This window comes from Agelaius phoeniceus, chromosome 6 (assembly GCF_051311805.1).
Source record: "Agelaius phoeniceus isolate bAgePho1 chromosome 6, bAgePho1.hap1, whole genome shotgun sequence".
Classification (NCBI taxonomy): domain Eukaryota; kingdom Metazoa; phylum Chordata; class Aves; order Passeriformes; family Icteridae; genus Agelaius; species Agelaius phoeniceus.
The window spans coordinates 1,887,235-1,903,106 of NC_135270.1; the positions used below are offsets into that span (position 1 = coordinate 1,887,235).

At 50.2% G+C, this 15,872-nt stretch overlaps 1 protein-coding gene across 3 annotated transcripts in view; it reads left to right on the forward strand.

The window, feature by feature from the left end:
* Window positions 1–13,661: 13,661 nt before the first annotated feature.
* Window positions 13,662–15,872, forward strand: part of TEAD1 (TEA domain transcription factor 1) — a 159,237-nt gene continuing 157,026 nt past the window's right edge. The window contains exons 1-2 of one of the 3 annotated variants that reach the window (XM_077179480.1): window positions 13,662–13,956; window positions 14,526–14,672. The gene's annotated coding sequence lies outside the window, so the exon portion shown is untranslated. The remainder of the gene's footprint in view (window positions 13,957–14,525; window positions 14,673–15,872) is intronic. The other 2 variants (XM_077179482.1, XM_077179481.1) reach the window with 2 other exon arrangements.

A 15,872-nucleotide genomic window follows, 5' to 3' on the forward strand; every position in this document is an offset into this window, starting at 1 on the left:
CTGCAGATCCTCATTACTGCAGTCCCCAGAGTGGCTGCTCCCCTTCCCTTCCAGGGCAGGGAAATGCCAGCTCTGGTCTGATTCCCTTGGGACTGATGCCTCTAGCATGGATAGGGCACTACAAAATGCTGGCAGCAATGTTTACACAAGCTGAAGTTTCTTTTTCATGGTGGAAATTTGGGAGCTGGGCTGCATGGGCACTGAGGAGATGCTGGAGCCCAGGGAACAGCATGGGCACTGAGGAGATGATGCTGCAGCCCAGGGCACAGCATGGGCACTGAGGAGATGATGCTGCAGCCCAGGGCACAGCATGGGCACTGAGGAGATGCTGCTGGAGCCCAGAGCACAGCATGGGCACTGAGGAGATGCTGCTGGAGCCCAGAGCACAGCATGGGCACTGAGGAGATGCTGCTGGAGCCCAGAGCACAGCATGGGCACTGGGGAGATACTGGAGCCCAGAGCACAGCATGGGCACTGAGGAGATGCTGCTGGAGCCCAGAGCACAGCATGGGCACTGAGGAGATGCTGCTGGAGCCCAGAGCACAGCATGGGCACTGAGGAGATGCTGCTGGAGCCCAGAGCACAGCATGGGCACTGAGGAGATGCTGCTGGAGCCCAGAGCACAGCATGGGCACTGAGGAGATGCTGCTGGAGCCCAGAGCACAGCATGGGCACTGGGGAGATACTGGAGCCCAGGGCACAGCATGGGCACTGAGGAGATGATGCTGGAGCCCAGGGCACAGCATGGGCACTGAGGAGATGCTGCTGGAGCCCAGAGCACAGCATGGGCACTGGGGAGATACTGGAGCCCAGAGCACAGCATGGGCAGTGAGGAGATGATGCTGGAGCCCAGGGCACAGCATGGGCAGTGAGGAGATGATGCTGGAGCCCAGGGCACAGCATGGGCACTGAGGAGATGCTGCTGGAGCCCAGAGCACAGCATGGGCACTGGGGAGATACTGGAGCCCAGGGCACAGCATGGGCACTGAGGAGATGATGCTGGAGCCCAGGGCACAGCATGGGCACTGAGGAGATGCTGCTGGAGCCCAGAGCACAGCATGGGCACTGGGGAGATACTGGAGCCCAGAGCACAGCATGGGCAGTGAGGAGATGATGCTGGAGCCCAGGGAACAGCATGGGCACTGAGGAGATGCTGCTGGAGCCCAGAGCACAGCATGGGCACTGGGGAGATACTGGAGCCCAGAGCACAGCATGGGCAGTGAGGAGATGATGCTGGAGCCCAGGGCACAGCATGGGCAGTGAGGAGATGATGCTGGAGCCCAGGGCACAGCATGGGCACTGAGGAGATGCTGCATGGGCATTAAGGAGATGATGCTGGAGCCCAGGGCACAGTATGGGCTGTTGCCCTGCAGAACAGCTCTGTGGGATGGCAGGAAGGAGTTCCCAAGGCAGGCTGCTCCCCTGGCTCTGCTGCTCTGGGGTCCCAGTGAGGATATTCTCATGCCTCTTCTGTGGGGCAGCACGAGGACACCTGAAGAGCTTTGGTTTAAAGCCATGGGCAAGGCCCAGGAGAGCTGTGGTTGAACACCCTGAATGCTGTTCTTGGTTCCAGATGTTACAGCAGGTGCATCTGGAGTTTCACCAAGAAGCATTGGTGAAGGTGCCTTCCCAACAGATGTAACTGTGGAACAAACAGAGGCTCCTGTGCTCAGAGCCAGAGGTGGCAGCCTCATTTTAAAACTGACATCTTCTGAGTAAAAAATCAGTCTGCCATGTAGACAGAGCAGGACTTCAAACAGTTGTGGGAGATCTGTAGATGAAAGGAGGAATCTTTAATGGCATTTTTTTTAAAGCACAATATTGGGATGTCCTTAGGATCACAGCTCACAACTCAGCTGGGATGGACAGCTTGGGGGAGCAAGAAGTGAAAATATGTTTACACTGTAGCAAACACAGAGGAAACAATCTCAATTAAATGATATGTGATACCTTTTCTGCATATTTTCTTAGGTATGTTGTTAGGATATGGGCCAATTTCAGGAATGCAGTTTTTAATTTTCACTACTACAGTGGGTAAGCTGATAGCCTTTACAAAAATACAGAGCAATGTTCTGGGGATAGAACCAGACCACACTGACTGACACACAAAGAAATTGTCTCTTAGGAAACCAGAAATGTTTAGAACTGCAGAACTGTGAGGGATTTCAGAAAATCACTCAGTCTAGCCCTGCACTGAAATGGGATCAAATGCTCCCAGACCACCCTGGCACATGCACATCCCAACTTCCCAAAAACTTCCTGGGAAGGGAGCTCCTCTGAGCCACCAGCCTGTCCTGGTGTCTCACCACAACAAATGTTCACTGCTCTGACAATGTTACACTTAAAAGTTGGACTCAATGATCCTTGTGAGTCCTCTCCAACTCAGAATACTCTGTGATACCTGTGAAATTGGCTAAAGTACATTTTTAACTTAAAATTTAGCACCTTTTTACATGGCTGGAGCAGCTCAAATGGCCCACTAGTGCAAGTGAGAGCAGGGTTCTTGGTTTATGATGACTTTTCTAAGGCTGTAGACTGGAAAAACTTCCCAATACAATGATGTTATTGGCTGCATAAAGAAAAGTAGATCATATACTTCACCTTTTCTCTGAGTGTTGTACAATGCCTACATTTGTATTGTCTGGAAATGATAAAAAGAACTGCCTTGATAACAAGAGAGGGTGCAAGATTCTGAAACTATCTGTCACATATTTGAACACATTTACAAGAGACATTTGATACAGTTTAATTATTTTTTTCCGTATTGCACCTTCCTCAGTGCGAGGAGGAAGGACTGCTGAAGGAAAGCTTTCAGACACAGCAGCTCCGTGGTACAGCCCTCACCCATGTGAGGCTGTGCAGGTGAAAACATCCTGCAGCTCTCACCTCTGCCTTGCTGCCTGCAGACCCCTGCAGGAGACAACAGGGGCTGCTTTTGCTGAGAACAGGACAGCTCTTCTGCATGGCTCTGCATCCCTCCCTGTGGATGTTCTGGCAGCTCCAGAGCTGCTCCCTGTGTGCAGGCACTGCCAGGGCTGCAGGGTGCTCTGTGCTGCACTGCCCAGCTGCTCTGAGCACTGCCAGGGCTGCAGGGATGCTCTGTGCTGCACTACCCAGCTGCTCTGAGCACTGCCAGGGCTGCAGGGATGCTCTGTGCTGCACTGCCCAGCTGCTCTGAGCACTGCCAGGGCTGCAGGGATGCTCTGTGCTGCACTGCCCAGCTGCTCTGAGCACTGCCAGGGCTGCAGGGTGCTCTGTGCTGCACTGCCCAGCTGCTCTGAGCACTGCCAGGGCTGCAGGGATGCTCTGTGCTGCACTGCCCAGCTGCTCTGAGCACTGCCAGGGCTGCAGGGTGCTCTGTGCTGCACTGCCCAGCTGCTCTGAGCACTGCCAGGGCTGCAGGGATGCTCTGTGCTGCACTGCCCAGCTGCTCTGAGCACTGCCAGGGCTGCAGGGATGCTCTGTGCTGCACTGCCCAGCTGCTCTGAGCACTGCCAGGGCTGCAGGGATGCTCTGTGCTGCACTGCCCAGCTGCTCTGAGCACTGCCAGGGCTGCAGGGATGCTCTGTGCTGCACTGCCCAGCTGCTCTGAGCACTGCCAGGGCTGCAGGCAGGGCAGCTCTGCAGCTGCAGCACTGCAGGGGCACCCAGTGGTGCAGGCAGAGCCTCAGCCAGCGCCTCAGCATCTGCTTTGTTGCACCATGTGCTGTAGTTGACAGCAGGGTATCTGCTCCTCTTCCAGAATGCCTGTTTTTAAGGATGCTTTCTCACCTTGTGAATTGAATAAACCAGTTTTGCAATCTGCTGCAGGCCCCACCCTGCCTAACCCTGGCTAGTTAACCTGTAACTGATTGCAAAACTGGTTTGAGTCACATGCTGAGGAAAGAGACATAAATTAGGTTTGTTAATAGCTCAGCTCTCCTCCTCACCAATAACATAAGCCATCAGTTTGTTGGTGGTGGTGCCATCGAAGAGCACAGCACGTGTTGCCCATTTGCCACACTTTAATGGATCTTTTCATGCCTTTGTAGATTAAAAAATAGGCAGAAATAGAAGTCCCTCCCCAGTGCTGCAGCCTGGATGCCAGGTTCATTCCCTGTTTGCAGGATTCACATGGATGCCATGGAAAGCTCTGACATAACTGAGCAGCCACTTTTCTGAGCCAGTGCTCATGAGATGTTGGTAAATAGCCACAAACCCTTCAAACCTGGCCAGAAGAACAAGCCCACATCTCAAACAAACTGTTTTCACTTACAGTTTTCTATTGGCCTGAATTAATGAGGCAGCTCAGACAGCAGTCACCCAGAGAAAAGAGAGCAGACCAAGGAGGTGTGGGCAGTGTTTCACAGGTAGGATGTTTATGTTGATGTGTTACTGAAACCACTCCATCCCATGCAAGTTAATTTTCCCCATTGTTTTGCCATAATGCCTGGTTCGGAGCCCAGCACAGGGACTGAGATGGGAAGTCAATGAGTGCTCCTTCTGAGCAGCTGTTCCTTCCAGCTGCCTTTAGATTTCCCATTGCCTCTGGCCCTTTTTCAACCTTTAATTCTTTTATTACGAAAGGGAGCAGAGAGAGCAGCAGGTACAATGCAGAGGTACATTCATGCCCCATCCCAGCCCAGATGAAGCCAGCAAGGACATTTTTCCCAGGCTACACTGAGGCCACACCACTGATGGGGCCCCCTTGCCTCTCTAAAGGTCCACTGGTGGCTATGCTCCTGGTCTCATAGAAAAGGGAGATTCTATCCCACTTCAGTCCCAGCTTAAGGGGCAATATTCACTATTGGATATAATACCAATCTTGCACAGAAATTCTGGGAGAAACCCACTGCTTTCTTCTGCCAGGAGCACAGTGAAATGCAGTTAATGTCTCTGGAGGAGAACCTGGAGGCTATTCTGCCCTAGAGCAGCCCTGCTGGGCAGTGCTCTCTCCGTGGGGCTTGGGGCAGGGGACTTACCTCAGGCAGAGGAGGACATTAAACTTGATTTTCCTTCAGAGCTGAGTGGGCTGAGGCTTGACTGCCTTGCTGCAAGGGAGTGGATGGCAACGTCCCCTTCTTCCTCTCTGTGAGCATGGAGGGCACCTGTCAGTCTGAGAGGCAGGTCAGGGACAGCCACCCCAGTGACAGCAGGAGAACACCTCCCCCGTGCCACACAGGGGTCTTTGTGCTGGCAGAGGGCAGGCCTCCTGCTCTCCTGAGGATTTCCCTCCTAGCTGGCCCTGTGCACCTCCCGTGTACCTGGGCTGGCTCCCAGTGTGGGGCCAGTGCCTCTTCCCAGGCATTGTCCAACATGGAGCATCAGCAGGGCTGGCACACCCCGAGCTGGGGGGGTTATCCTGAGGAGCATCAGCTCTGGGGGCACTCAGGCCAGGCAGGGAAAACATTTTTGAAAGGAATGAAGGAAAAGATATGAAAAAAGGTGGTTTTGTCAAGGTTTTATTCAGGGAATTGCCTGTGTGAAGGACTCACAGGAGCAGAGGGGTCACAGAACCTTTTGTGCTGGGGGTGGCAGGGGGTGGTGTTCTGGCAGAGCTCAGCCAGGTGCCCTTTGCTGGTAGGGAGAGGAGTAGAGGAGGAAACACTGCCCAAGGAAGGGTTACAGGATTCAAATTGTGTCCAACTACTGGCCAGGGTTTCTTCTTTACTTGCCTTTGGCTGCTAAAAGTGACTCCAAAGCCTTCACCTGCCTACAGCTGTGTATGTAAGGCCATTGTTGTTAATAAATCAAACTACTCCCCATTGCCTGTGCTTGGAAAGAGTTTCACATTGCTGAATGCTCTACTGCAACTGAGAACACAGCTCCTCTGAGTTCCAGTTCTTTCCAAGAGTTACTGATGTCAGCTTGGAAATGCCTCTCTTTTACAAGCCATTTAATTGCTTACTTTAAAATTTCACCAAAGCTCATCTGGGGCCTGATTTTCAGTGAACCTCAGTTCTGTACCCACAAGGAATTTAGATGACTCTGTGACCTCGTAGGAAGTGAATAAATTAGAAGGATGGCTTTTTAAAACTATTGGTTGTACCTGGAATACATTTGGGATATAATATCTTAGGGCACAAAGAGGCTGAACTCATTTAGAGTGTTTTGGAACCTGATTTGTGGAATGGTTGGGAGCTTGGCTCTTCAACTCTACCAGAGACCAGAAAGCTGGAAGAACTACCAGAGCTGAGAGGATTTTTGTATGTAAATAAGAAAGAAAAACTACTTGGAGGAAGTGAGGTGTGTGTGTACTTGCATTAGGAAAGTCTGATGTGCTGCAGGTGTATTTGGATGGTGCTGAATTTTGCTGTTACCTTAGCTACTGTGAGGATTGCTCTGACTTCCCATTACAATTTCCAGGTGGTAAAATGGAAATACTAATGCTCAGGGCACAGGGGTGGTGTGAGGATGGACTGCTTTGTGTGAATAGAGTGCTTTGAAAATGATAAATATTAATGCAATTGGAAAATGCCGACAGTTATCATCCATCTGGGACTGATTGTGAAAAATAACAAATTAATTAATTTCCTCAGGATCTAGAGGGTAAAAGAAGCATGAAACAGACAGGGCTGTGCAGGTGGTAGAGTAACAGGGCTTGTGAGGTCACCTAAGCTGGAATCACATGTGAAATGAGGCCAGGATTCTCTGTGTTTATGATAAACATTTGTCCATGACATCACCTCATTGTCTGACACTGCTCTGCCCAGCTCTTTAATGAGCACCTAGAGGGCTGTGGCTCCCAGGTGTGAGTGTGCCCCACTTCCCTGTGCCAGCCTGTGCCCTGGGCAGGGGGATCATCCCCGTCCCCCTGCTGACAAAGCCTGGCCATACAGAGTGGCCAGGGTGGCCAGTGTGGCCATACAGAGTGGCCATCCAGAGTGCACAGCTCTGCCCCAGCCTGGGGGCACGGCTCTTCCTGCAGGACTCTGCTCTGGGGCACTGCTTCACCTCCATGGGCACGCCAAGCCCTGGCAGAGTGTCCTGGCTGGCTCTCCATGGGATGGATGGAACACATCATGGGCACAGGAGCAGAAAAGCCAGGACAGAGAGAGCGTTTGCACTCAGGATTAGGCTTTGTAGCAGCCACTCTATCCACTCACAAAGCTGCAGAACTCGGAATTTCAAATGCCTTAAAGAGTTGTTTTAATTTCAAGTGACACTGTCAGTCCAGTTAGTGTTTGTCATTTCTGGAACATGACAGGAAAAGCAGTGAGAGAAGAGACAGTCTGATGCTGAAATGAGAAGTGTTTATCCTGTTCTGATGATCCTGTCCAGCCAGCCCCAGTGGCTCCTACATCTTCAGCTGACTCTGTTTCCACCCCTGTTTCTGAACTGTCTTCCTAAATACTGGCTAGATGAAAAGCATTTGTGGTTCCCCCTGGGAGGGAGGAGGAAAGGTCAGGATTTACATGGTGATATTTACTGCCACAGATTCTGTACCAGCCATTCCAGAAACTCAGTGCCGCTCATGCCTCTGAGTGAGCCCATCTAACTGCATACCCACACACCATCAGGGTTTCCCAGCAGCTTTAGGCAATTTTTTCTTCTTTCATTGCCAATCAACTGCAAATTACTCTTTGTAATTTTCCTACAAAAGCCCCCATGTGAATCTGGCCTTAAAGGATTGGTTGCAGTAGGGAATGGGTTCCCTCTCTTTAGATTTCCTTTTATACTCACTTGAACATCTAAAAAGTCGAGTCTAACAGGAAATGGGAACATATTCTTGTAAGAGTCCCCTTCCTTTGCCTCTCCTCTCCCTCCTTCCCCCTTGGAAAGTGGAAAGACTGCATCCTGCTAGTTTATACTGCCTGAGAACTGGTGCTGTGCTCTCTGAGCTCCCCTGCTCTGCTCTGAACAAACTCTGAGCTGTGCAGGTGTATGGGACAGGTTTGTATTTTATTAGAGCAGAAGAAAACACACAGAGAAAAAAAAGAAGTGTGAGAAACTCAGGTACTTTTTGCAAGCCTCATGGTGCAGATGGCATGGAAGACTGTGTGTGACTAGAGGACAGATATCTTCTTATCTTCTGGCTTCTTCCTTCTTAGCATCATCACCCTTAACACCTCTGCAGAGCTCAGACCTTCTCACTTCTGTTTTCTCCACATTTTATTTACCATGTGTGATTCCACCTGCAGCATGAGTGGAGAAATGGAAAAATCAGTGTAAAATAAGGATGACAACAGTATTCTAGTTGTGCCTTCAGTGTGCAATCTGTCCCACCTGCCTTGATCATATATTGGGTACCCCTGCCACTCACATGAAGTTTGGGTTTGTATTTACCAGAACTTCCAGGGACACTTTGGTTTCTGCATGGACAAGGACTGTTGAACACTTCTTTCATGCCTGGGGCAGTTTGTTTCCACTTTAGTCACTGTCACTTGTGGCCCACTGGTTTTGGTGGCCTTTCCCAACAAATGGCAACTTCTCCCTTAGCTTGTGGCTTTCCAGGGATTAGATGAAGCAGCAGCCAGGGAATCTGTGTCTGCTGCTTTTGGTGTGACAGGCTCTCTTCATGTCCCTGGGGAAGCTGCCTGGCCCTTTCTCCAGGGAAACATCTTCCATTTCTTGTGTGGGGATGGCAGAATGCCCCTGCTTGCAGAAGTCACCTGTGGAGTCATTTTGGTGAGCTGAGGGGAGGCTTGGGAAGGACCTTGTGCAACAGATCTCACAGCAGATGGTGCCTTCCACTGCTCTGAAATATTCCTTGGATGTAGGTGTCAACCATGAGCCAAAGGAAGCCTCTAAGGGGACCTCAGTGGTTAAGATAAGAATTAATCTTTGTTATTATTGTTACTGTTATTTTTATTGCTGTTTCTACTATTATTATTATCATTGTTCATGTGTCCAGGTAAGCATGAAGAATTCCCAGAATAGAACTACCACCTAAACCCCATTCAAACCAAAATAAATTAGGTACTTAGATACTGAAGAGGATTAAAAATTCCTGCACCTAACATCAAACATCTGAACACCATTAGGAATCTGGGCTGAAGTGAAAGGAGAGAACAAAAACATTTGCATATTAGGCAGGCTGAGAAATGCTCATAAACCTGAAATTTTTATAATCAAAGAGATACTTTGGGAATTTGAATGGGAATTCTTTTCCCTTTTTTGTTATTTTTTTCCTCTCCCAGCACAAAAGGACAGTAACACCACAAAATTTGTGGTGCAAAATATATTTTTAAAAGCCCAACCACACAAGTGGCTTTGACAACAATTTGTTTCAATCAGTGGCACTGGGAATTATTGCTATCAGGAGAAGGAAGGGGCTGCTGTGCCTGCATTGTTTGCTGTAAAGCAGGACGAGAGCCACCCCATGTTGGTGTTAGTGATTTCATCAATGGCACAAATACACAGCCCTGCACTCTGCTCATGTCTTTTTAAAAAGCTCTCAGTTCACCTTTAGAAAAAAGCACCCAGGATTGTCTGAAATTATATATTTCCACTCTCTGTACTATTTTAACTCAGTTGGGCTCTGAGGCCGTGGTTCTTGTCCTGGCTTCCTCTCGACTCAATTATTGTAATTCATTATTAAATTGTTATTTGTTTTCATTCTTTATGCTGTCTGCTGCTTTACAAAGCTCAGCAGCTAGATTTGTAATATGGGGAGCTCTGTTCCACTACATTGCAGCCTCCCCACAGCATTGTTTTGTTGGCATGTTCAGCAGCACATTGATTTGGATATTTAATTCTTTGCACACTATAGATTAATCCTAATCTATGCAGTACTTTAAGCATTTCTTGGGATTAGCATTTTTGCTTATCTGAACTGCAATCCAAAGACAAAGTTTTAAAATTCTTGCAGTATCTGTAACCAAAACACTGAGTCCAAATGTTGTTGAGCTTTCAGGTTCATTCCAAGTCCAAAATGGGCTCTGGATCTAGAATTTGCAAAGTCCATCTTGTTTTCATCAGCCAGTGCTCTCTAGGCAGATGAGAGTTTACTTATTCCTAGAGTAAGCAAGGCATTCTGTTAACCCTGTGTCTTTGGGTGCTGTTTCATCTCCTGGAGGCCCCAAAGCACCCTCTGGTTTTGGGTGGCAGGGCTGAAATGTGTAAGTCATGTTCCCTGTACCCAGTGCCCCCTGCTATCAGTGCTCTCATTAATAAAGACAGAAGTGGTTCCTACATGCAAGGCACAGTCCAGCCCCCACCTTATCTCCAAGCATGTTCACACTTGCCTCTGCCCCAGACTCAATAGGACTTGCACTCTAAACAGTCTTTCACTGACAAATCAAGACTTGATAGTGCTGCAGACCTTTATTCTCTAATTCTTTTCCTTGCTTTTTCTGTCCTCCCTTACCTTACTTCTTTCATGGTGAAGCTCATTCCCTTTCCTCACTGTTGTCCCCTGTTTCTGCTACTTCCTATTTTTTCTTCTCCTAAACTACAGTTTCCCTTGCTCTCCCAGCTGGTTTCCTTTCAGCTGTTCTTTCTGCCCCATGAATTCCTTTTCTTTTTCAGCTTTTCCTTTCTCCATTTTTATCACCCTTTTAAAACTTTCATTTTTTCCTGTCTTCTGTCTGTAGTTTCAAAAATTGTTCTCACTTTCTCTGTCTTTTCTCTTTCCCCAGTCTCTCTATCTGAAGTCCATTTATTGGACTGTCTCTTGAATCCCATTCTTTCCCCTTCTTACCACATTTTCACATATTCCCCACTTGTATGTCTCGTTTCTAGCTGAGCTAAGCATTTGTCCCCAGGAAATGCCCCTGCCTGGGCTTGTCCCACTGTCCCTTTGTTTTCTGCAGCTTTTGTGATTCTCAGCGCACCTGTGTGCCTGAAGAAGCCATTCATCAATAAACAGAGGGCAGGCAATTCATCAAAGTTCTGTCCATGAATGTGCTGCCAGTGTGCTTTCCTTCTTTATCCATCGGGCCTCCAAAGCCTGCCCTGGCACGGGGACAGTGGCTGGGCTGACAGGCTGCCTGATCCTGATGTTGTTTTACCTTGTCTTTACCACCTGTCAAAATGCACAGGGCTCTCTCTCCCCAGTACACCTCTTCTTTTCCTGTCAGAAAGTCATGGGCATTCCAGGTATGTGTTTTTTGAAGTGACTGCCAATGTGGTGTGGCTTGACAGGATAATCTCCAGGGTTTATGAGCCAGGAGGCCAGGGAGACCCGTGCTGGACAGAATTTCCCTCCCTCCGTGTTCAGAGGACGTGGGTTTTGTCTGGAGCTTGCTGGCTGTGCTTCTCAAGGGCTGAGGTTCAGTCACCACGCTGGTTTGCTGCTCAGCCTGGCCTCAGTTTTGGTGGTTTCATTGGTATGTGCAGAGCCTGGGAGCAAGATTCTGCCAGGACCCAGCCTTCAGCTGAAAACTGCGGATTGTGGAGGAGCCTTTCCAAGGGTTCCAGCCTCCCCCAAGCATTCGGTTTTGTTTTTCTTCCACGGGAGAATTTCTTCCTCTGAAGGACACTAAGAGAAAACTTCAGAACCTGGGAAGCAGACAGAATTGCCTGAGCCTTCCCTGCTCCTTGCAGTTAACAGGAAAATATGGAGGCATCAGGAAAATTTAATTATTCTTCCACAATTCCTCTGAATTCTGAATTGCAGAAGTGAACTGTCTGTCTGCAGATACAGCAAACAGCTACAACCTTGTTTGAGTCTGATTTGTGCTCATCCATGATGATGGCTGCAGAAGCAATTCTCTTTTTTTTTATTTCTTTTCCATGAGGAGAGCATGATCCTGCAAAATTTGCATCACTTGCATTTGTGAGAACTGCTGTAGGTAAGAAGTTTCCAAACTCTATTTATCCATTGTCCAAAGATTTGCTGCCCTCCCTCCACACGTAGAGAGCTGTGATACCTTTTGGACCCTGCACATGCATAGAATTTAAGATCACTATTCTTGGTACTTCCTCTGCAAGCCTTATGGGAAAAAAAATCATATTTATTTAAAGACATTTCACATTTCTTTTTGCAGTGAGCATAGCAGAGGGAGTTTAAAGCCTAGTGACTAAAAAAAATAAATCTGTGTTATAGGTGTTGGAGGGCAATGTTTTGTCCCGTTTTTCTGTTCCAACTTTGGAAAAGAGTTGGTAATCTTTAAGTGCACTCAGGAGACTATAGCTTTTGTGCAGACATCTGCAAAGTGATTGAATTTTACCAATTGTGCAGGCACTCACACACTTATTAGACAATATTGCCAGAGCTATTTGGAGAGAAGGAGTTGGAGAGAAAAGAAATTCTGCATGTGTGAAGGGGTTTCTTGTAGCCTGTTCTGGGGAAGGAATTTTTCAGCCAGTGTGGAATGGTGTGGGGGAAAAAAATCTAAAATACATTTGGTTGTGCATTTTCACAGTCCTTTGACCAAGACTTGCTCAGACTTTGGCTTTGTTTGGTATTGTTAATTATTGTTGCAGGCTTTTCTGCAGGGCTGTTTTAGCAGGTTTCAGTCAGTGTCATGTGTGTGACCAGCGGGAACCCTGCCCCTTCTGCCCATCAAACACACTCTGTGCCTGCTCTACAAAGGTAAAAAACAGCTGCAGCCTCCCTGTAAACTGCAATGTGAGCTTCAAGTGGCTCCTTTTCAAGGGGCTCTGGGGTCAGCCACAGGCTGCAAGGACGTCTGCTAACATCATGGCCGTCTCACGGGGTTGGGACTGGGAAAGCAGCGGGACAAGCACGTTCCTGGCATTCCCAGAACGACACGCTGAGCATCCCTTCTCTAAGTTGTAAAAAATTAATATGCAGGGCATTTATTGAGGATTCCACCAGCATGTCATGGACTTAGGTGCGTGTAAATGCTGCCTGGTGATGCCGACACATTGCTCCTCTGAGGCTGGGACGTGATTTTTGTGATCGCTCCCAACGCCGTAGCCCTGCTGGGCAAACTTTCAAAGGTGGGTAGAAATGTGTGTTTGCACATCAAAGCAGGCAATTTATTTCACAAACACCAAGGTGTCCAGTTATCCCTTTTGCTTATGCAAATATGAATTGTCACAAGCACAACAGCTGTGCCTTCCCTGCAATTATTTCCATAAGGTAGCGGATTGTTAACTGAAGGAGACGTGCCTGTGATGCTGCCTGGGGAGTGTTTCTGGGGGATGGGTTACACAGGACAAGAAGGGTACAGATAGTCCAGTGGCACTCAGGCTCACTCATTCAGAGCAGTGCAAAATGGGCATTGTGAAGTCTGGATCCGGGGACAGTTTTGTGAGAAAGCTCAGCATCTGGAGTGAGGGTGAAGACTGGACCCCTGGGCCATGCTATGCCCATGTCAATTTGGGGTGTGATGTCTTCTCATCCCGTGCTGTGGGGCACTGTTGGGTGTTTTGGACTCAGACCCACGTTCCTTAGGCTTTGCCCAGGGCTTTGCAGGGCACCCGGGGGTTGGATGCGAGAGTGTGTACACCGAGCATCCCCGGGGAGCCTCCCCGCTGGTTCCCCGGCCGGACCCCGCGGCAGAGCCGCATCCCGCGCATCCTTCCCTTCCGAACTCCGTCCCGCAGCACCGCCCGCTGCCTTGCGGACCCTGCGGGCGCTCCGGAGCGGGCGGGCACGGCCCGGCGGTGCCCCCGAGCCCGGGGCCACGGTGGTGCCGCGGTGCCCCGGCCGGGCCCCCTCCCGCGGGCTCCCCTATGAGGTCAGCGCGGCGCGGAGGCCCCGCCCGCGGCCCCGCCCGCCCGCCCGCGGCCGCAGGGGGCGGCGGGCCGCGCTCCGCCCCGCGGCCGCCCCGCTCCCGCGTTCATTTCATTCCTCCCCTCATTCCGCGCATTCCTCGCATCGCTGGCGCCGCGCAGCCCGGCCGGGAGCCCGGCCCGCCCCGCCGCCGGCCGGGCAGCAACTCATCCTCCGAGGGCTCCGTCCGCCGGCCCGCGGCAACCTACGGCCGCGGTATAAATAGCCGGGCGGCCGATTAAAAATAGGCGCGGGGCCATAAATAGCCGGGGCGGCCCGGGGGCGGCGGGCGAAGTTTTGCCGTCGGAGCGCGGCGCGCTGGCGGTGCGCGCAGGGGCCGCGGCGCGGAGGTAAGCGGGGCCGCGGGCGCTTTGTGCGGCGGGGCGGGGGGCCCGTCCTGGCCGGGGGCGGCCCGAGGGGGGCCCGGAGCCCCCGCAGGTGCCGGGGCAGGCGGGCCGGGGGCCGCGGCGGGGGCAGAAGTTGCTCGGCGCGGAGTTGTGGCGCTGCGGGGCCGCGGCCGGAGCTGCAACAGGCGCTGCCGCCCGCCCCGCTCCGCTGCGCTCCCCCGCTCGCACCCAGTGGCCTGAGTCACCGCCCGGCACCGGGCGCGCTCGCACGCCGCTCGCACTCTCTCACTCTCTCACTCTCTCTCTCGCACACACACAGGCTCTCCCCCTCGCACACGCGCGCACCGATCCTTGGCATTTTTCACATATTTTGTTGGTTTTTTTTCCCGCGGGGAAGCACGCAAGCCGGGAGCAGCCCCGGGCCGGGCGCGGAGGCTCGCAGCGCTCAGCAGCCATCCCCGGCGGCCCGGCCTGGCGCGGAGCTCCCAGCTCTGCCTCCCTCCCCTGGCTTGTTTTCCTCTAAAAGATGAAAGAAGGAATGTCCTTTTTCGCTGCTGCTTCTCCTTCTCCAGAGCTGCTGCTGCTGCCGCCGCCGCTGCTGGTTAATTGCACATTCAAGTGGAAAATTTTCGGGAGTCAGCAGAAACATTGTATCCAAAAAAGACAAAGTCGCAGTTGCAGCAACACCGAGGAGATTGTCCCTGGAAAACTTCCTTTCGGTAGGAACCGCAAGGTTTTTTTGGTGGTTTTTTGGGTTTTTATGTTTTTTTTTTTTTTTTTTTAAATTTCTCGGCGAGGTTTTGAAGAGCTCCATCGCACAGCTGGTGCGGAGGGCCGGTGGCAGCCTTTGTTCGCAGAGGAGCGCTTTCAAAGGAAGTACACTTCCAAGGGGGAGGGAAAACTTATACAGTGCGCCTTTTGTACCCAAATTAAAACAAAGCGGCCCCCTCCACACAACCAAACAAAAACAGCGAGGCGAAATAAAGCGAGAGGAGGGGGGAAATATCTCTGTTTTCACCAAGGAGAAAAGTTTGTGCTCCTGCCTCTGTCGAGCACGGTCCTAGTCGTGATTTTTCTCCTCTTGAAATCTGTTTTAAGTTGAACGGTGTTACCAGTGTAAAAATATTTATGAAACAATGAAATACCAGCCACCCACGTTTCTCAGGAGAGTTGTTAACTTATTAGAAACAAGTGCCTGCCTTTGATATGAAGAAATGAAAAGTGACCTCCAGAAGTGCTGGAAAGTTAGGGAGCAGTTCTGCCCTGCGCTCTCTGAATGTAAATGGCTCCCAGGATTTTTTTAAACTGCTCCTTTCTAGGCAAGAAAGGGCAAGAAACATCAGATTGTACCGGTGTTTTCTGACTTAAAGTAGCGTGTATAAGAAATATAAGCCGAAATGGCAGAGCCTCAGGGAGGAAAAAGTCCATATGCAGCTGTATTCCTGTATTAGCAGGAGCATGTTTGCTTTCTCTTCGTGCTGATAAAGTTTGGAAATGCAATCGTGCAGGTTAGCGGTTCCACAGAGCTGGGTAAGGGCTGAGTTGGGAGCTGTGTGTGGATAACATGCCTGGCTGCATGCTCAGTTATTCTGCAGCACATCTAATATGGAAATCTCTGTGGGAATGCCTCTAACAGGAAAATTCATGTAAATAACTACGTGCTACCTGCAATTGAATATGAAAACAAAAATGATTATAATTACATTAGGACTTAATTTAACATTATGTAGGGTTCTTCTTACAACCCTAGATTGGGAATGTGTGTCTGTAATGTATGATGTATTCTACCTCTATAAATAGTTGGGGAATACCATTACAGAATATTAGATTGTACTGATGGTAAGATGGTGCTGTTAAAAATGACACAGACCTGGATATTAAATTACTTCTAGGGGTGGGAGGGAAGCTTGCATGTTTGT